Source organism: Micrasema longulum, unplaced genomic scaffold, assembly GCF_059751315.1.
Source record: "Micrasema longulum isolate JH-2025_06_02 unplaced genomic scaffold, ASM5975131v1 h1tg000570l, whole genome shotgun sequence".
Classification (NCBI taxonomy): Eukaryota; Metazoa; Arthropoda; class Insecta; order Trichoptera; family Brachycentridae; genus Micrasema; species Micrasema longulum.
Window position 1 is genome coordinate 1571976 of NW_028277766.1, and position 22716 is coordinate 1594691.

At 30.3% G+C, this 22716-nt stretch overlaps 1 protein-coding gene across 2 annotated transcripts in view; it reads left to right on the plus strand.

Moving 5' to 3' along the window:
* Positions 1-7820: 7820 nt before the first annotated feature.
* Positions 7821-22716, plus strand: part of Sema1a (semaphorin 1a) — a 154784-nt gene continuing 139888 nt past the window's right edge. For both annotated transcript variants that reach the window (XM_088228216.1, XM_088228217.1), the window contains exon 1: positions 7821-7913. The gene's annotated coding sequence lies outside the window, so the exon portion shown is untranslated. The remainder of the gene's footprint in view (positions 7914-22716) is intronic.

Here is a 22716-nt window from a genome sequence, read left to right on the forward strand (position 1 = left end):
TCGTCGGTACTTTTATAGTCTTACCTACGTCACTGATCCTCTGGGTTGCCAACGTCGTAACTATCGGGTTCGTAGGCCATTGCTGACGCCGACGCGCGACGATTGGCGGTACCTACTTCTGAGGCACGACATTGTATTATATTTTGTAAATATTATTTTAGTGATATAAGAAAACGCAACAAAGAAATTTAAAATAAGTATTTGAGTAATATATTTTTGTACCAACCGACATCAAATTTTATACCTTTATTCGGGTTTATTGAGAATTTCATATTTTCTCAGAAATGCTTTCAAATCAGCGGTAATATTATTCAGCAATACCGCAAATAAAAAATCAATGATCTTATGTTGGAAGACCGCACTAAAAGAAAAGGAAATGTCTTTATGTATGCGGGCTACCAACATAAAGTCTCTCGTGAGTGCGCCTGACATTCAAATTCGGTTCTTATTATGTTCCCCGTAAAAATAAATTTACACAGAACGTCGGCGAAAACACAACCCCTTTTTATTCTGAAAGATATAAATCAGCGGGTGGTTAGGCATGGCCACTGTAGACTAGCGATGTGCATAACTGATTGGTGCAAGTGATCGAATACTTCATAACCGTTTGACTGAATATTCGATTTCACGGTTAACTATCGTAATCAATTGTGAATTAACTGACGGATTAATTTTCCTTGTATCCAGGAGGATGAGTGAGTAAACAAGAACCAGAACTTTTGACTCGATGGCTGCTCTCAGATAAAATCCTGAAAAAAGAGATCAAATGCAAATAAGTTTTTATTATTGTTTATGTGGTCTTACCAGACTTTAAAAAATCACCGAAATTCCCTTAAGAAATAATTAAATTATTATTTAATTTATTACAATAAATGAATTAAGGGATTCTTAACAATTAAGTACCCTTATATAATTATAAAACAAAATGTTAAATACGTAATCACACTATACATCAGAGTTTTACTAGGGCTGGCTTTTTTCTGCAAAATGCACATCTTTGGTTATGTGGTCAGCCATATAACCAAAAACGTGCACAAATTAGGGATGTTTGGTGAAAGGTGAGATCATTGCGCTTACCGAATATTTAAAGAACTTAGTAATGACTAGTCTCTTACTCTTAGTAGTACTTCTTTTACATGGCCTCTAACTCTAGTCCATTAAAAATATTACACAGTATGGAGATAACGCACGGTGGCTTAGTCAGCGGCTCGAAATTTGGGGATGACCAGTTGGGAGGTACTCCTAAAACAATCACAATGGTCAGATTATACATAATATAGTTCTATGATATTATTGGACTAAGTGCGGTGGTGTAATGGTCATTGCGTTTGCCTATCATGCAATAGGTTTCGGATTCGATTCTTGTCATTTACTAAAGTAAAGAACATTCTAACTGTTGTGTAAATTTTATCATTCAATCTTTTCACGAAAGTGCTATTATCTTAGTTTCACTTTTCTGCCTGCTTGCCGCTTTCTGTATAACTACGTTTATGTTGTTGATAATAACGTTTTAAGTTTGTATTAGGATATTCATCTTTTTATATAATTCTTCTGTACATGTGATGTCACTGAACTCCTCCTAAACGGCTTAACCAATTTACTTGCGGTTTTTAAAGAAATATTGGTCTTTGCGCTGTGCGTGTTCATAGATATTAAAATCTTCAATCTAATATGTAAAAAAGAAGTTATGAGCATAAATGTTTTATTTGATTTGAAAGATGTTGTTTTTTGTATATAAAAAAAAATGTTTTTGAATGTTTACAAACAGCATTTGTTTTTGTGGATCTCACTCATATTGTTTCCTTAAATTCTTTATGATTTCTTCCCATTCATTTAAAAAAGTTACTGGATTTTTGGTAATACTGAAATAATACTAAATTAAATACATTTTTAAAAATCGTATTCCTACATTAGTACACCCCTCTGTTGGTGAGAAGACCGGAGTTTGACGTTTGCAAAAAGAATGCCATATCTGAAAAAATATTTATTTTATGCTTTGGAATTCAACCATAAATAAGTACCTAAGTACCTACTTAAATTCAATATTTAAATATTCAGTTTTTAGTTTTCGAATTAAATCACAAACAAGAACCTGGGTACATACGTATCAATGAAAAGTATTTTGCCAACGTTCGGGCAGGACAACGTCTGTCGGGTCCGCTAGTATATTATAATATTATTTGTACTATTTAAGACCAAATTAAAAAATATTTTGATATTTCGTGTCCGAATAAAACGAAACGCTTTGCAATAAATAATCGTAAAATTGTATCCAGTTATTGTATTTCATTTTTGGATACCATACCAACAATTATAATCGAATGTTTCTGTAATGAAAATATTCGAATGATTTTATTATTATAGGCAGTTATGCGCACCACTACTCCAAAATAATATTACTATATGGAGAATAAGACTTACCCATACTGTCGCTATGCGGGTGTCGTAAAAATAAACAAGCTATCCGATTTCGGCCAATGGCTCAATATGCCCTACTTTACGTAAACTGTGTCATTTTACACTAAGTAAATCTTGAAGACCCATATTTTTAAGTAATACAAACTAAATATCATCTTTCCAACTAAATAAATATTAATATTGAACAGCTTTATATTGAATATTGTTCTTATATATTCAAAATGTTACTTTACCCAAAATTTACATTTACAATAAAAAGAAGTCTCAGAACAATGTCCGTACGAGGTTTTCCCAGAGCATGAATTATGTCATACCCAAAACCCATACGACTTTTGCTTTGAGACATCTCTCATTTATCGCACCGAGAGTGTTTAATATTTTGGAAAAGCGTATTAAGCTCTCACGGACAAAAAATATTTTCAAGAAAGGAGTTAAGGACTGGATTTTCCTTAGTGGGAGGGATTTGAGTAGGAAACTCCTTCATGATTTTCCAAATGTTTGAGTTTACTGTTTACCATATTGATGTGCCATATATATGTTTTTTTAATGTATTTTTTTATGTTTCTGACCTTATATTTGTGGTATACTCATGTGTCTGTGTCAACTAATTGCTCGTCCCATCTCAACACCGGACTTTTAGTCCCATGGAATTGGGACTTACGTCTCAAATAATGTACAATAAACTTATGTATGTAAATAAATAGATAAATAAATAAAATAAATTGTTAATTTTTGGAAATCGATTCTTTAAGCAAGTTTTTTATTTTTTTAGAACTTGACTCGCTGTATTTAAGCTCTCAAAAAAAGGTTTGCACTACAGGGTTTTATAAATTAATGTATTTGCACTACAGGGTTTTATAAATTAATGTATTTGCACTACAGGGTTTTATAAATTAATGTATAATTACATAATAAACTTGACAAAATATCTAGGTAGGATCACTAGGAATTGTGTACAAGTAATCGTGGTTATTCGTAGATAAATGTAGGCGAGTTCTAAATAATCTACATTATATAGTTATATTATAAATTAAATATTATACGGGAATGACGATATCGAATATTTGGACTGGATTTTACGATTTTAATGATATAATTATTGATGTATTGAAAGCAAGTTTTCATTTATAATTTATGGGTTTGAAAACGAGTACATACAAAACAGTTCGCTGTTAAAGTCACGTTATCTTAACGTCACACGTCATGCTCACCGATTGCGCTTCTAACAAACATTGCGTACAAGTATGGCGCGGTAACGCAATACGTGCTATTTGGCTAGTCTGGAATTCCGACGAAGTTTTAAACAGTAAAAATTTCAGATTATTAAATCAGTTTTTTAGCTCTTGGGTTGAGAAATGGAAGATTCTCAGGGGTGTCTTCTAATATAGAGATCTATACTTGTAAAATTCTCATCTTTAAAAGAATGTGCAGAATGGTTGGTAAATCAAATTTTATGTATTGTCCAAGAAGCCCAATGTCTCTGGGTATGAACTGAACTAATATTTTGTGCTGTCCTTCCCCACTAACGGAAAGTAGTGTTGCTAACTAAAGTGGTGTTGAAATTTTCAAACGTAGTACCTACCTTCTAACACTACTTTCACTGTGATTCGTTGAAATTGACGTAGTTAATAACCTTTAAATAAACGGTGCTAAATGCACGATTATGGAATTTATCTTTTGGTGACTTACATGAAGGGTGTTTGAGTGAGAAAATTTTAAAATAACGATTATTTATTTATTTATTTATTCATTCATTCAAAATTACAAAATTAAATATTTATGAACTTATTAGGGCTTTTTAGGCTATGCCCATGTCAAGCCACACTAAATAACAATAAAAATACATAGTAAAATTAATTAGATCAAATTATAATGACATAGAATCACAATCTAGAAAAAAGGTAAATGTATTAAATAATCGAATTCCAAAGAATACAATGCAAACAAGATAATCAGAAATAATTTTGAAAATATAAATTATACAAATTAAGAATCACACATAATCAAATATACAAAATAGTGGTTTCATTAAAATCAACAAAATAATAGTAAAATATAGTAGTATTAAAAAAATAACACAAAATAAGAGCATGATTTAAATCATCAGAAAAAGAATATATATATATAAGCATAATTGAAATGATAATTGAGTTATGTTTTCTAAAAATTCACTCAATTATAGTAAGAAATATAAGGAATAAGAGCAATAAATCATATATTGTCTAATATAACGCTATTAAATTTATAAAATTATTATAATTTTAGTAGGTACTTTTAATTTTCTTATTATTTTTTTTTTCTGTGGATATGAATTGAAAGTTTCGATTTACTTTGTTTTATTTTTTATCTTGTTTTGATTCCATATATGAGCACACACTATTTATATATGTGTTTATTTTGTTTTTCCTATACTTAAAACACATCCAAGTAGATGTCTATTCTTTATTATTCTGTTTTCTAACTTTTCAAAAAAATATTTTTTTGTTGGGTTTTTTTTCTTCTTAATAATATTTTTCAAAGCATCGAAAACAAAATAATATTTAAATATAAAGTTTATATTTATAAATTATAAAATTAGACAAATTAGAAATCTTAGAAATTAAAAAAGCGATTCATAATAAGAAAACAATAATTAATAACCAAATAAACAATATTTCTTTTAGTCCTCTCAGGAGAGGCTTACTTCGAAAATAATGATATCAAATTACCACCCGTGTAAGAAAAAACCACTTGATTTATTGGGTCCACGTGTAGTATTTAGTGAACATGATAGAAATAAAAAAAAAGGAATCAATTCATTAGTTACGTTAACCTTGACAAAGAAGCTTGTTTGCTTTGAAACCGGTCGGTGAAAAAAAAAATTAGCGGTTAAAAACAAAGTTGTTTTATTTATTAAAATAATATTTTTTTATTATTTTATACGTATAAAGTATTATGTTTGACTCTTTTATTTGAGTATTAATTAAAACTAATGTCTGAGCACCCGATGACAAACTATTATTGAATATTTCATTTAAATTATTTATTGACAATTCTTGATGGAATTCCATTGTAATGATGTAATAACTTATATTTCCATATACGTTATTAATTTTAAAAATACTTGGTACACTTCCACTTATTTATTTTGACCAATCAGCGCTTTCACCCTCTAATGGACATCTTCAGACTGGTCTGAAGATGCCAAATAAGTGGAAGTGTCCCAAGTATTTTTTAAATTAATAACTTATATTATGGAAATATAAGTTATTACATCATATTATTGAATAGTTTATCGAGACAAATTAAAAAAAAGTAAAAAATAAAATAAAAAAATTAACATTGCCTATGGTGATATAAGTAAATACAGTTTTTGCTACTATTTATATTTGCAATAAGGACAAAAGGATGAATGACAATATCTAACTAAGGCCCCTTATATAATTTGCCAAACTCACATTGAAAGGGACAGTAAAAGTAGTAGACTCAAATGAAATAAAAAAATCGGGTCATGAAACTGCATATTTTTAAATAATAACTAGTTTACTGACAGAGAAACGTTGCTTTTTTGTATGAGTGAAACCGATAAAAAAACCCACGGTATTTAAATGGATTTGGGTATGTGGAGGAAGTACTTTCACGTGCCGTGTATCCCATACGGTGTGAAACGTCTTGATTTTAGGTAATTTAAAATATGCCTATTTTAAACTTTCGTAAAAAAAATATTCGACGTCGCACGATAAAAATAATAATACCGTTATATTTACAATTTTATGATAAAAAAGTGTTTTTTTTTTTTTGCTTCAATTTAGTGATGTTCGCCTTTTAAACGATCGATCATTACTTGGGGAGGAGATATTCTTTAAAGTATTTCATTTCAAATCTGTCGGTATAAAATAATTGGCAGTTTCGATACATAGCCAAAACCCGACACAATCTATGACCCATACTTAAGAATTTCTCAAACCACACTTGAATATTTCTCCCATATTTCATTCCTTATTTCTCGACTGTCATACATCCCGACTTGATCGATAACTGTGTTGTTATCTTGGAACAGAAATAACAAGGATATAGTAGAATGGGCGCCATAAATATTGCTTAGGGTAGTCGGCGATTTTTCCATGAAAGATCGTGTCATTTTTCATAGGAATGTTTATTATATGCTAAGGATAATCCCGTTTAGGGCGAAGTCTTTCTTCCTACCCCGTGTCCTTTGTCTGGCCTTCAAACACATTTTCAGAAAGATGCCTTCGAAATCATTTACTTGGAAATTAATCATTTTATTATGTCACTTTTTTATAATACTTTCAGCCTTACATAGCAGTTTTTCATATTTGAATACGTTCGATTTTGAAAATTTCATTTAATTATTCAAAATTAAAACAAAGATATGGATTGCCTTTTTAACAGAGCGGGAATGATATAAGCGAACAAATAGAAGTCAGACATTTTTAAATTAATGATTTTGATCCAAATATGAAAAATGCGAACATTATTTTTCGTTTGTCTGTGTTACTTTTATTTGTTTGTACGCGAATTTCATTCCTTATATTCTCGCAAATGTCTCCAGATTTTGAATTTATCTTTTTGTATAATATGTCCCATGTTAAAATGGCGATGTGTGTGTATACTGTGTGTGTCTCCGACAACAAAAAGTAAAGTCTTGGCATCTAAATATCTTCTGGGGTTTAGAAACACTTGAGGCAATATGTTATTCCATTTTGTTCCAGTCGCTTTCTGTGGAATACGCACACAAAACTCTGGAAGTAATTTCAAAGTTTGTGCAAAAATATTGAATTTTCCGGCGCCGCGTTGGGCGCCATTTCTATTATTTAAATTAAGGAATCACGCAAATTTTAAATATTTTTATTATTTACTTAAAAACTTTATTTCTTCCTTGTACGCGAGACGCTGTTTTCAATAATTTCACTGTTAGTTTAATTATTATTTTGTACATAAAAATACATATTCTCACTATCCCGCGCCAAACTCGATTTTTTTTCCATTATAAAATCATTATTTACAGTTTTTTTTTTAATTGTGACATATTTTTTCAGATAATAATGAGAACACAGCGTGTTCACTGGGATACGACGAAAAAATTTTTTTTTTCTTATATTTGCAAAACAACCGTGTTAATTCAATCCTTTATTTTCTTTTGTGGTTATTTTAATTTAATATTTAATAAAAACAGAAATACTGGCGTTTTTTTGATTTCCCCAAATATTTCAATTTTGGAGCCATTTTCAACGAGTTGTAAATAACTCACTTTTAGGAAATGGAAACCAAGTAGTGGTAAAGTTGGGTTCGAACCTCGGACCTCTGATCCGCGAGTCTGCAACACTAGCCACGGGACCACAACCTGATTAATTTAGATTCAAAAGTATCGTAGTTTAATTTAAATTTATTGTTTCAGGAGCGGACGAGGTTCACAAGTTTATTGGAAACGATTCACACACAGATCACTTTCGAATAATCTTGAGAGATGGAAACTCACTTCTCGTCGGCGGAAGGTAAGTTAAAAATTTAATTATTATTTTAATGTATTATTCAGAAATATTTCAGCTATTTTTTATTTTTTTTATTTAAAGCTATGATAGCAAAAACAAAATAAAATGGTTTGAATATCGCAAAATACCTTGTTTATTTTTATACACTTACTTACATGTAAAAAAAAATATCTGCTCCTATCGTTTTTCTTTATAAATTTCTTCATAAATTTATTGCGAAAAAAAAATATGCATATTTAATAACAGGGAATCTATATAAAACCAATTAATGTAAAATGAAAACGGAATGTTCTCTGTTTATGATAGTCTCCATCTAACATGGCACAGCTTGTTCTAAGATAGAGATTTTCTATCTTTAGAGCATAAGTAGTCCTATACTAATAAATGAAAACATAAAAAAGAAAAACTTAAAACCACTGAATTATAAATGCCTAGCTAATCAAATGTAAGAAATTATAAGTCGTTATTATACAAATATAAAGTATATATATGTGCCAAGAATACATGTTACTTAAATATAAATAATATAGTTTAATATATAATTTCTCAAGCCTGGGTGTTCTGTGATGTAATTCACCGCTGTAATTGGGCCTCCTGGCCTGTTGTGGTGCAAAAATAAAATAAAATAAAAATAAAATAAAAAACAAATATAAAGCAATGAAATACATAAAAATATAAATAATATGTGTACCAATTATATAAAGTACTACGTTTTTTGATTTGCATATATTTTTTTTAAATCTCTCGCTACACTATTTATATGTGCGGTTATTTTTATTTTAAAATTTGTTTTACATTTTGAGTCTTTTATATTTGGCAATAAATCATTAAATATTTTTGGAGCAGTTACACTATATTGCTTTTAACCAAAGGTGGTTGATACAAATGGGACAATACAGTTAATTTGTGTTGCTGAACGAGTGTTTTTACTTTGTTGGGTTCTTTTGACCTCTCTTAATTTATCATAAAATTTAAGTAGTAGGCACCTCACAAACAATTATCTATTCAATTTTGACAATTTTGTCTGTTAATTTCCTATAAAAATAATAAACAAAATTTGATTCGTTATATTTACGGCCCATACCATTTACAGTACTTGCGAGAAGAAAAATATATATGGAACATAAATACATGTAGCAAAGGCAAACAAGAACACTAAAATAATGGTATACAGTACGTATATTAAAAAAAAACGGTATTCATTATACATGAGCTAAGCTATGCCAATCCTTATGTTTAGTGAGGGAAAGATCTAAGACGAGTGGTAAGATCTATTCCAAAGAATTCAAAATATTGAAATATCACATGCTATGAATACCATTAAAAACGCGTAAAATGGATTAAGAAAAATCAATTGTATTTTCTAAATCAGGACGGATTTTGTAGAGAAATGTTTTCGTACATAATTTAAAACATAAAATGACTAAAAATATGTTTTTACAAAAATGTGATATGTTTGGCCTTGACAATAATTCGTCCTCCATCTTTCAAAAAGGCATATCTCAAATTTGTTAATTGTTGAAACGACTCTTTGACGATTTGTTTGAAAAATTTTTGTCTTTAAAAATAATAATAAAATAATATTTTTGTATTTATATTTTTTCAAATTATTATTTTAATACAATAAGGAGGCCTATTTTTTTATATAACTTAATTTTCAGTAAAATATTTACTATTCAATTTCGACATGAAACGAGATACGCCTTTTGGAAAGATGGACGACGAATTGTGCCGTCAAGATTCGTGACGATGTTCTATTTAAATTTAAACGGTCACATAAAAAATTCAAAATTTAACCGAATTGTGACGTATTTGGCTAATGCAATGTACTGTTTTTGCGGGAATTCAATTTTTTTTTGTGGTACTAATTAGTACAAAAAAATATTTATTTTACTCGATAATATTTTATATACCCTTATTAATATAAAATTGTAAAGGAAAAGTGATATTTCTCTATTGGGCGATGAATTGACTAGTCTGCAGTGTCTACACATTCTGGACATCGGGGCATATAAACCAAAGTTGCTCTTAGAAGATTGGATAAATAGCAATTTTTTACTTCTAGTAACACGGTTGGGAACATAAAAAGAGATTGATAGCAATAGAGATGGGATATGACTTATAACATCCAATATTAAGCTAACATGGTCTACAAACTCTTCTCATGTTGTTCATCTTGGTCACTATACCGAATCTTGTTGTCCTTTCTTGGCAAATCAAGATCAAAAGATGTCCATCTAACAAGTTTAATTAATAATGTCAATACTTCGCGCGTCATTTTTTTGCCAATACGTAAAGTAACTAATACGTAGGGGAAACGTGTCCAAAATGATCCCTTTAAAAGAGAATTGATATTTAATATTTTTAAAATGTATTTTTTTAAATAATTCGACAAGTTTTGAAAAGTGTAATAATTTTTATCTCTGCAACAATTTATTGAATTGTGTTATTATTCAACGTGTTATTTCTATACCGATTTTAGCAAAACCCTACCAAATAATCATTTTTCCCTACCACATGTTCAAAATGATCCTTTGAGGATAATTTCGCAGGATTATTCAGAAGTTATTATACTAATAAAAGAACTAAAATATTAATAAACTAACATATGTTTAAATAATGAAATAAATAGGTATTATTTTATAATATTGTTTGTGCTGTATAAAGAATGTGCTGTTTTACAACTTTATATGATGTTTAAAAAATACTTACCTTAGATCATACAGGTGAAAATTATATCTTACGCACACTGGTTCTCACTGCTCGCGTCTCTTTGCCATTTCTGTCAAATATTTAAAACGTTGTTTTGTATATTTATTTATTTATTAACAAATTACAACAGGGGTGGAAAATACCTTCAAGAGGGGAATATGGAAGTCTAGGCATTTACTGGGCTTATGACTTGTCATTAACTGGTTTATACACTGAACATTCACCATGACTCCCGAGGGGGTGAAATCCAGTATTTTATCTACAAGCATTTGGGCAAACTCAAATATTTATTTATCAATTTATTTCGACAGCTTACGCCTTTGACAAAGTATAAAATAGTATTGAAAAACAATTATAATGAAACTAAACACCTGTACACAAGTATAGAAAATATAGATACATAAAATAAAATCAGCAGAAAGTAAAGATATAATAAAGGAAAATTAAAAAGACATTATAACATATGTAGATATGCAGCAAATTAACAATAAATAAAGAGTTTAAATATAAAAAAGTATTGAAGTAACGGAGGCAATGTACGAGTATCATAGTATAAACAGTAAAACAAGTGTAACACTTGGTACATTTTTATAATTTACAAAAAAAGGGATCTAAAAGTAATGATTTTAATTTGTATAAAGATAAATGAAGTAAATCAAAGTTTCCATGCTTGTTCGATTACATGTGGAGCCGTGGAATAGGTGAGTATTTAGCATAGTTTGAACTATGCAAATCAACAGCAAAATAAATATCGTCTCGTCCCACGCGGTCTCACATAAAAATTCACACAATTTAAAAGTTCGGGACTGTCAATAACATTATTTAATAACTTAAAAACAGCACTTAATCTGAAATTTCCCTTCTATCACTATTACATATAAATTTTAACTGCTTCATTAAACATTTATAGTTTTAGCTCCTCAACTGGAATGTTTTATTTGAAATTCATGAATCTTACAAACTTGTGTTGGACCTTCTCCACACTGTTTATATGGGTAACAAAATAAGAAGACCAAACTGACCATATGTTTATAGAATTAAACAATAGATGGCATTAGTAGTTTCGCTGAAACCTCGAGGGATCATTTTGTACACGTTTCCCCTTCATTTCACTCGCGTTCTCTGTATATTTCTAAAACAGTTTGCACATAAGCCATGGACACAATATACATCTTGCATTCAGTAATACATAATATTATATACAAGATGTCGGGAAACCCAATCGCATGGAGGCACGCCTCGTCTAGGAAAACTGCAGGAAATTGTTCATTTTATCAAAATCACTAGAGTGGAAAAATTGAAAAACAATTTTGCTCTTATTTGGATTCGGAATACATTCTCAACCCGCGCCAATATCAACTTTACACGTACTTCCATTTCAAAGTTACATTTTACATATATCACATCACATGCATACGTTTGTATTTTCTTTTCTGAGAGTTCAAATTAGTACTCCCCCGCATCATTTCTACATCTTCACGTATGTGGTGGTATTTTGAATCTTCTTTCCCCCAAGAGAGTGATTAGTATAAAGATTTTTATTATTTTAATGCGACGACACTTTGCTTCATATAATGGCCATACTGATGATTAATCGTCAAATGGTGTATAAAACAGTGGCGAATGGTGATTTTATTTACAGATAAGCTATAAAAAAATATCATATATTTGTGCCTACATAGGAGGTACATATTAAAATGTAAATAATATATACTATAAATTGATATTTTTCTGTGGTACTGTGTGATACAACAACTCTTATCCATGAAATCAACTCAAACGATGTAACTTCGTGATATATTATATTATATAGATATATTATCCATTACTTTAATATATAATTCATTAAAACATAAATAAAAAATACCACTATGAATTCAGTCGATATTAGGTATTCAATTGAAATGTCAACTGGCCGAATTGTTCTAGTAATTAATAGTGCTAAAAACGGCCGTGTGAAGCGCTATATGTCCTGCAAAATGACGCATGAAAGTAATTATGGTCTTTTGTCAAAAGTACCATCTCAAAGAAAAATAGTCCTTAAGAAACAATGTTTGAAATACTGTTCCAAATCAAGAATCTTCCAACGTAACACGCGTAAAACGGGTTCAGCTAGTAATAAATAAAATTGTATGTTTTTAATTTTACAAAAGAAAACATAATACAACTAGTATTTTTCGCATTGTTTAATCATTTGTTTCTTTGGCAGATTGTTTATTGACACGAAGTAAACTAAACCAAAAAGTGTAATGAATATCTTTCACGTTTAAAAAAAAACAATTTGATGTTATATTCCTCGTCAATATTCCCATCGTTTTATCTGCGTTTGCTCAAATAATTCCGCAAAATGCACAGCACACAGAAAGAGAAGATCCAGCCATCATTACGAGGTATAAATAATCCTCACTCATCCAATATTTATCTTGGGTTTTGCGGGCAAATAAAAATCTCCGTCGGTAGCACCGATTGGCTCCCATTAGCGTCAACTTATAGCGGGCGCGATGTACTAAACTCTCCCCGATTCATGCTCTATCTGTGCTGTAGATCTCGATCAGTATTCCGTACTGTGCTGTAGTCGGCACTGCCCCTTGTTCGGGGAGGCATGTTCACATTGGTCCAATAAATTTATTCAACTTTTTTTAGTTCATTTTATTTTTTTTAATGTATTTGTATTATTTTGTTTCAAATCACCTATTAAAAAAATGCCTGCCGGCTTTTGAAAACGTCGTTTTACTGGAAATCAATGTTCATTTTTTTCTGTTAGTGTTCAAGGGATCATAATTTTTTTGTCAGAATATTAATGTTTTGGAAATGCTTATAATTAAAATTTCATAGTTAAATAAATGTTATATAATAAAATTGAGCGGGAATTTAATTCTCATTATAAAACGAAATAATACAGACTAAAATGGATACAAAGTCGTTGGAACAATAAACTTCTTTCCCCCCTTCGGCAACTACACGTGGACTGGACAATCTTCTAGGAATTTAGCAAAAACATGTGTTTACACATGTCCGATACTGCAACACTGACTAGTTACTACCGAACATCTACGAGGGCTACCCTTCGGATATTTTTATCTGTTATGTCATCCACAGTGTTGAAGTGCTTTATCTGTTTAGTTTTTTATTGTTTACTTTTTAGCACGAACACCTTACAGATTACAGCACGTCTTGCAGCTACAGAGCGCATAGACAATAAAAAATCTAGCCCCTATTCGACAATAAAGTTAAGAGATTTAGTGACATTTAAAAAAAATATATAACAAACAAATTCATAAAAATAGAAGTTAGATAACAACAAATCTTGCAGCTACTGAGCGCATGAACGGTGGAATTCTAGACCTCATTTACTAAATTTGTATATTTGATAGTTGATAACATTTACCTATTGAAGCTGGATTACTAATCGTCTGGAAGCTACAATGTGCATGGACGAATGAAATTCCAGCAACTTAAAATTATCAGTAAATCTACAAAAATAAACATTGAACATAATAGTAAATTTGTAAAATGTTCATGCTAAAAATGATTATAACACTGACAGTTTGAATCCCAACACACACATTAACATGAGCTAATTGAAATTTCGAAAGAATTGTACGTATCTATAATTATAATGAAGATCTTTTTTTCTTTAATTTCCACATTCAGCATTTTTCGCTCAATTCCATTACTCCATCAAAATGCAAACAAACGACGGTCAGCTTTCCCTACTCTTTCAATAACAACCCTATTTCTATAACAGATAGTCAAATTCGCGACTTAGGTGTTATTAATGACACTAAATTAATGTTTAATATTTATTTATTTATTTGACACTTTATATACATATACAATAAATATACATATAAGGGTGGGCATATTGCCTTAAGGCAATTTCTTCCTACCTACCCAAACCGTTCAGTTTGAGAAAATTATAAATACATGGACATATTGAATCTTACAATTTTATACAAAAATTAAAAGCAAAGATTAACAAAAATAAATATATGTATAAAAAAAAATAACACTATACTATGAAGAGAGGAGAGGGGATGGGAAGGAAAGAAGAAGGATAAAGGAACAATTTAAATATTTAGATAGTGACATTTCAATCTTGACTTAAATGTAAATAAAGAAGGGGTGTCTCTAACATTAGAGGGTAGATTATTCCACAATCGAGCGGCTACTACTGTGAAAGAGGAGGCAAAAAAAATAGAGCGATGCCAGGGTATTAAAAGGGTTCTCTCGTTACTAGAACGAAGAGATAGTCCGTGTTGTGAAAGAGGTTGGATGAGCTCTCTCAGATAAACAGGCGAAGTGGGATTATTTAAAATATTGTGAAGAAGTGATAGAATGTGAATGTTTCTTCTATGCCTGATACTGAGCCAGTGTAGTTGCGTGCGATACTCGGTTATGTGGTCAAATTTGCGAAGATTAAAGATTTAACGATATATAATATTCGTATTGACTCTGTCCTAAAAAAACATATAAAATAGTTGGACTTATCATGCGGGTATCGAAACCATTTAAATATTCAGAGACATACGAAAAACTTAATAAAACATTTGTTCATCCCCAGCTAGAATACTGTACTCCTATTTGGTCACCTTACTATAATGTTAGTATTAATTAGTGAAGGCCTTTTCAAATCCTTAGATGTCCTTGGCTTAAGGCAAATCTACAGGTAAGTAATACTTGACATTCACAACAATAGGAGCACTCAGGTGATTGTGAGTCATGCGCACTCAACCAGGAGTACGGTAAAAAACGATTTGGTGATTCCAATAGCACGTACAGCGGTATTCCAAAAATCATTTCTATATAACAGACCTAAAATATACAACCTGATACCGTGTTTTTGGAAATCTGATAAACCATCAATACTGAAAAAAAGAATAACAATTTGGTTGACAGACATTGGAAGTAAGGAATCTGAGAATTTATTGAGGATAGTAATCTAAATATTATGCTATCCCATTGAATCATTTATAAATTTATTGTATTTTTGCATGTGCATATATATTATGTATGTATGTATGTATATATATATGTATATGTATATATATGTGTGTATATATGTATTTATGTGTATATGTATGTTTGTATGTAGTATGTATGCGTGTATGCGTGTATGTGTATATATTTAATGTAAACTGTACTTTTTTTTTCTTTTCTTCTCTTTTGGGCTATAACTGATTTCTTTATCTTCAATATTATTTTTACTTATAGGAAACATATTTGAAAACCATATTTGCCGCAACAAATCGGTTTCTTAGAACAAGCATTTCCCCATATAGGAACCGATTATATACCGACCCTTCATATACTGAGCCTACTCCTAGTACAAGCAGACTTTGCCAGAGTGTTTTTTGTGCCATTTTTGTAACAATGTATGTATAAACTAATAAATAAATTTATCCTAAAAAAATAGACTAGAAAGGGTCCAACAAAAATTCTTTAAACAGGTCGACTACCGGTTAAACCTTAAATTCTCTAACTATACAGAAAGTATGCAGTACCATGGAATAAACTTTTTAAAGTTAGACGTGTATGGCGGTATATCCGCTCTGCCTACCCCTTCAGGAAATGGCATGATGAAAGTATTAGCAGTAGTTATTTACAACATTATTTTGGCACGTGTATTTGTACATACACAAATCTGGATTTCTCCCAATTTCCCATTTCGCGCTCCAACTCGCTTGTGAATGGTTTCTCGTTTAGTAACATATATACAAAAATCAAAAATGTTACCTGTGTGGATATTCGCTAATAAGCGGAATGGGGAATGTTGTAGTACCTACTTAAAGTGGCCACTTAACCCAGCCAATGACAGGTCATAAGCCCTGTAAACGCTCGAATATCCATAATCCTGAATTTGAAAAAATTCTACCTCATCTCTGTAGGGATATAAATAAAAATAGTAGTTATTTACTTTGATTTTACTTGGTAGTTTATTGTACATATGGGGTTCGGAAAACCTTCTTTAAAAACTATTTTAACCGAACTTTACAGAGTGAAATTCTGAAATATTTGAGGTGTGCGTATTGTGACTATAGATGTCGCTATCGTTAGAAGTTATTGCTTTAATTAGTTTGAATAAGCCTGGATTAGTTTCGTTTACGGCGTTAAGACAACGTCCTGTGAGATAGATTCAATAAGAAACCTTTTGGCAAAGTTTCGTGATCTCCATAAGCTTTGTCACTTGACTGGCTTTCTCACCCACTCAGCCGAGTTAAGGTGCGGAGTCTCGACTCTCGAGTACCGGCCGTATACTAATGACCCGTCACTCGGCAGAAGTTGCCCGAAATAAAAAAGATACTTGTGAGTTTGGTCCGTCCGACTCGCCCCTAATAGGCTTGGGCCATTCTATAGGGGTATTTTGGAACCCGCATAATGAATATTTCACGAATAGGGAAACGTAACTTTTTTTAACATTTTTAGAGTAATACTGTGTAATACTGTCTACTGCATTGGCCACACCCTAATACGTCACGATTTGGTTAAATTTTGAACTTTGTTCGTGACCGTTCAAATTAAAATAGAACGTCGTCACGAATCTTAACGTCACAATTGTAAAGGCCAAACACGTCGCGTTTTGGGAAAGACAATTTTTTTAACAATTTTATTTTTTAAATTATGTATGAAAACATTACTCCACAATATATTGATTTTAAAAATACAATTAAATATTTTACATCCATTTTATATATTTTTATCGGTACTCGTAGTTTGTGATATTTCCCTATTAGACATTTTGAATGGAAGAGAAATCAAATCCTCAGTACCACTCTTGTCAGAATACTTGTACTTAGAATACATTTGAAATTATTTTTTATTTATTATTAATTTATTTATAAGGATCAAGTCCGGTGAATACGGTGGCTGACGCATCAATGCGGTCTGGTCACGAAATAGCCACGAGGCATGAGCGGTAGGGCTGAAGAGTCTCGAGACATTTTCAGTATCGAGACTCTCAAGATACTAATATCGAAATTAAGAGACCAGTAATACGATTCTTAACTCTCTCTAGGAGGTAGAGAACGCTTTGCTAGTGCGTAATTTAGTTACTTTTTAATAAATATGTAGGATTTTGCTGGTTGAGGGTGGGAGCTCCTACCCCAGCTGTAGATTGACGGAGGACAAGAGGTTTGAGATTCAATATTGTATTTATTACTGGAACAGATTTGTTGCATGACTAGGTTGACTTGCTTGGGCTCTTTGGGCTGACTGACGTTACCACGCTCTGTGGTATCTTTGGACAACAAATCTTGCAGCTACTGAGCGCATGTACGTTTGGAATTCTAGACCCCATTTACTCAATTTAGATATTTAATAGTTGATTTTTGTCTTTTTGGTCTTATACTTAGTTTCAATAATAAAGTCTTATTTTATCTTATTTTATTTTATTTTATTATATTTTATCTCTAATTCTTAATATTTTAAATATATTTATATTTTCGACACTTGACACTTGTGCAATATTTACACACATGTCCACCATCATTCCAATATAACACCCACCCTCTCACTCACTTACACTCACACAAACACACTAGTATGTATTGTACGTGTATTTAATGTATTTCTGTGGATATCTGTCATTGGTTTTATTCTCTGTATATTTTATTTGTTGTATTTTTGTCCCCAATGAATAAAATAAAAAAAAATAAAAAAACATTTACCTATTGAAGCAGCTACTATTATTGTGGATAATGTATACAGCGCTATTTTTGTGAAAATCACCTCAAGGGCGCTTTACGATATCCAAACACGTCTTACGGCTACATAGCGCATTGACGGTTAGGATTCAAGTTCCTAGTTTAAAATTGTAATTTTAAAATTGTAAACTTCACTCTCAACTAGTTGTTGATTAAGAAAAAAAAATGTTATGTTAGTTAGGCCATTGTAATCTTTGTTTAGTGAATCAAGGATAGTCGGTTGGTATGTTTTGAATTCAATTTAATAAAGTATGCTATGATGAGATTTATTTATTACTTGCACTGTTTTTTATACGAATTGTCGTAAGTATCAAATAGTCTCTAAAAGTGTAGAAATTTGGAGACTTTGTCTCGTCTTAATCTTGAGACTTAAATTTGTGTCAAGGCTGGGTGCCCAAGTGAGCGGGTGTCCGTTATTTTCACTCTGGAATAATTTTGAAAATTTCGCCGAACAGCAAAACACGTATATTAGTTTGTCTCTCGAAAACCGGCTGCGCTTCTGAAATGGCCTAAAATTGTCAGATTAATTATTGACATGTGTAACAAACTAGGAAAATAGAAAGGTTCTTACAAATGAACGTTGTTATGCAGAAAGCAGCCAGCCATAGAAAAGTGAAACTGAGATAATAGCACCTTTTTGAAAAAGGTGAACAATCAAATCTACACCACAATTGGAATGTTTTTGACTTTGACATATAATAAACAATAAATAGATTTGTTTTTAATACTACAAACAAGAACCTTATTATTTATTTGACTAGTTTTAATGATTTTTAAAGTACCATAAAAATTTTCTAGTGCTTTGAGTGTTTTTTGCAAATTGAGAAATGTCGTCTTTGTGATCTAAACTATTTTCAAAAAAGTGGTTATTACAGTTTTTTGTATGAAAGCGATCTTTCTGTTTTTAACCCCTTTTACAATTACGGATTTATATTTTTAATTCAAATATTATATCAAAGAAATAAAAAAATTATTATGCGTAAATTACGAAAGTGGCTATTAGACAGATTGTTTATATACTGATTTATTATTTATGTTAAACTTTCACTTAAGAAACTCAGCATTTTTATATCTCGTTAAATACATTTTTACAATTTTCTTTTCCACCTTTACTTTTCTTGTTAATCTTAATTTAATGGGTAGTTTTAATTTTTGTTTTGTTGATTTTTATATATTTTTATCTTGTTTTGGTTGCATGTATGAGTACCCACTACTTTTACATTATTTTCTAAAGTTTCGAATAAATTCTAGTATATGTTCATTCTTTAATTTAATTGGATTTATTTTTTCTCTATTTTTCTACTGTTTTATTTGGTTTTGTCGAGTTTTTTTTTCTTTCTTCTTAATACTGTTTTTTTTTCAAAGCACCTAAAACAAAATAAATATATTTTAATTATATTATTGTTATCAAAAACATTTTTCACTTTGTGGTATGACATTTTACACTTATTTGTTAATAAATTTGTATCAACCACTTAATTTTTTATTTTTTTAATTACACTTCGACCGGTTTCGAGGTTACTACCTCATCGTCAGGAATTTAACTAACTTATAATTACACGCGTTGCTATTTATATAATAAAATATTGTATGAAAGATACAGAAAATTGAAAGAAAGAGAGAGAAAGAAAATAAAATAAATCATAACGGGAATAGTTTTAAAATAGGACTCGAAGTTAAATTTAATTGATTATTTATTATTTGAAGTTTTTGATTAATGGCTTTACTAATTTCTAATCGTTCTAAATTATCTAAACGAAAACCATTTTTATTGACATGCAAAATTTCCACACACGTTTCTTGATTAAATTCATGGTTTTCGGTTAATAATATAGCACAAATTTTACCTAAAAATATTAGGCCAGCTTTTTATACTAATAATAACATAGGTAAAATATTAACAAATTGTACAGATAAAGATGATAAATTAAATCATTCGGGAATTTATAAATTAAATTGTTTAAATTGCCCAAATTTCTATATTGGAAAAACTTCACGTAAATTTAAAGTTAGAATCAAAGAACATATAAGATGTCTGAGTAATAATAATTTTTCAGAATTCGCAAATCATCTTATATCCGAAAACCATGAATTTAATCAAGAAACGTGTGTAGAAATTTCGCATGTCAGTAAAAATGATTTTCGTTTAGATAATTTAGAACGATTAGAAATTAGTAAAGCCATTAATCAAAAACTTCAAATAATAAATAATCAACTAAATATAACTTCGAGTCCTCTTTTAAAACTATTCCCGTTATGATTTATTTTATCTTCTTTCTCTCTCTTTCTTTCAATTTTCTGTCTCTTTCATACAATATTTTATTATATAAATAGCAACGCGTGTAATTATAAGTTAGTTGAATTCCTGACGATGAGGTAGTAACCTCGAAACCGGTCGAAGTGTAATTAAAAAAAGTGGTTTATACAAATTTATTAACAAACAAGTTTAATATGTTAATTATTTATAAGTGTACAATGTGGCATAGAAAAGTCGGTAAGATGTCATATACAAATTTTCATAACACCTTGAGAAATGTTTGGCCACAAAGTTAATGCTTTAAATATTAATAATATAAAACCCTCATATTTGATATCAAATTCTTTAAATAAAGTACGCCATTTTAAATAACCTTATTATTACAGTTCAGTCAATAAGTTCGTTTTTATTTCATAATTTGTCTGTTAATTATGCTATCTTATTCATTTTACGTTTATACTGACGTTGCAAAATCATGTTTACATGCTACTTCTCGAGACTTATCTCTTTATTTCATTAACCATCCGTTCCCTCGGCATTGCGATCTTCCTCTCTAATTTACTGTTCATAAAATGAAAACCTTTGCCAATTCGAACAAATTACAGGCCATTCCGACCAGTCCTTTGTATTTTCCCTTCATGTTTTCATGCATTTGTGTACTGGTTCTTTTCATTTTACACTGGTTCGTAATATTTCATATACAATGGTATTCATTAAATGTGCTTGAAAAAAATACATCAAAATTTGTATCGTATTTTTATTTTGTTTGTGGATTATACACATTCTGACTTTTAGGCGCCATCATGATCACCATTTCCTTATCCACACTTAGTAATGCATAGGACACTGCATCATAATAAATAGTGATTTTGCGCTGATTACATATTTTTTATTTTTTTATTTATATGTTATTACTGTACAGCATTCACCATTCCGCATGTAAAGTGGCCACTTAAACCAGCCAATGACAGGTCATACGCCCTGTAAATGCCTAGAATTCCATATCCCTTCTCAAAAATGTTTTCCCTCTATGTCGCAACAAATTTAGATCTGAATAACTCCCTCGGAAGGAAATCCTGCCAGTCTGCAAGCATTTGCAAGCAAACATTCTGCAAGCAAACATTGATAAATTTATGTATTTAAATTTTCAAGTACGAAGAATTAGTACTTTGGCGGACTTATTGCTAAAAGCCTTATCTTCCAACCAACCAAAAAAAAAAAGAGTTGGTCAAAAATTTGTACTCAAAAATAAAAGATATATGTCAAAAGATACACATATGAAAAATCCTAATTAATTAAAAATAACAGCTCTTTTTTAATAGGGAGATAAGGCTTGCACATATTAACTCAAATAAAGGAACATTATGTTATACATACTTAAGGATGAGGAATGTGGAATTAGATGATAAATTTGGAAGGGAAGAGAAAGAGAAAAAGGAAACAAGTAAAGAAAGGGAATAAAAATATATTTAAAAAAAAACAATTAAATGAATATAGGTTAGAATTCTCAGGATATATAGTCATTTTTGGGCGTTTCTTGAAGGGGGCTGAAGAAAGTGCTTTTTTTGTATGAAGAGGTAGCTCATTCCAAAGTCTAGCACCATGAACAGAAAAAGAATTGCTGAAAAATGATGTGCCATGTCGATATACTATAAGTGTAGAATTTGATACTATGAAATTTTATCTTGCATACCATTCCGATAGTCAAAACGAAATTTGTCTAACTTGTAATCCTCTATGTACTCTTAGATTTTATTAGTATAGATTTCCGTTAATATCAAAAAATTAAAGCTTGAGTGATTACTCTACGAATAATTCCAATTTCCCAATTAATATTTCGTCTTATCGCCGATCTTTTGTGCTATCTTCCATTAAATAATCCTACCCTCTTTAAAATTCTTTTCTTCCCCAGTAATTTTTTATTCAAGGCTAGAGGTATTATCTTTTCCTTTAATACCACTCGTTTATTAACTTTCCTGACTTTTTTTCGTTTTATGCCCTTCTTATTACATCCCTTAAAATGCTCTATGTTTCTTTTATGTATTGTTAGCAATTTCAAGCGAAAATTCTGCCCTTAGTGTACAATCATTTTATTTTTCACCTGGAGTAGAAATCCAAATAAAGTTTAAACTAA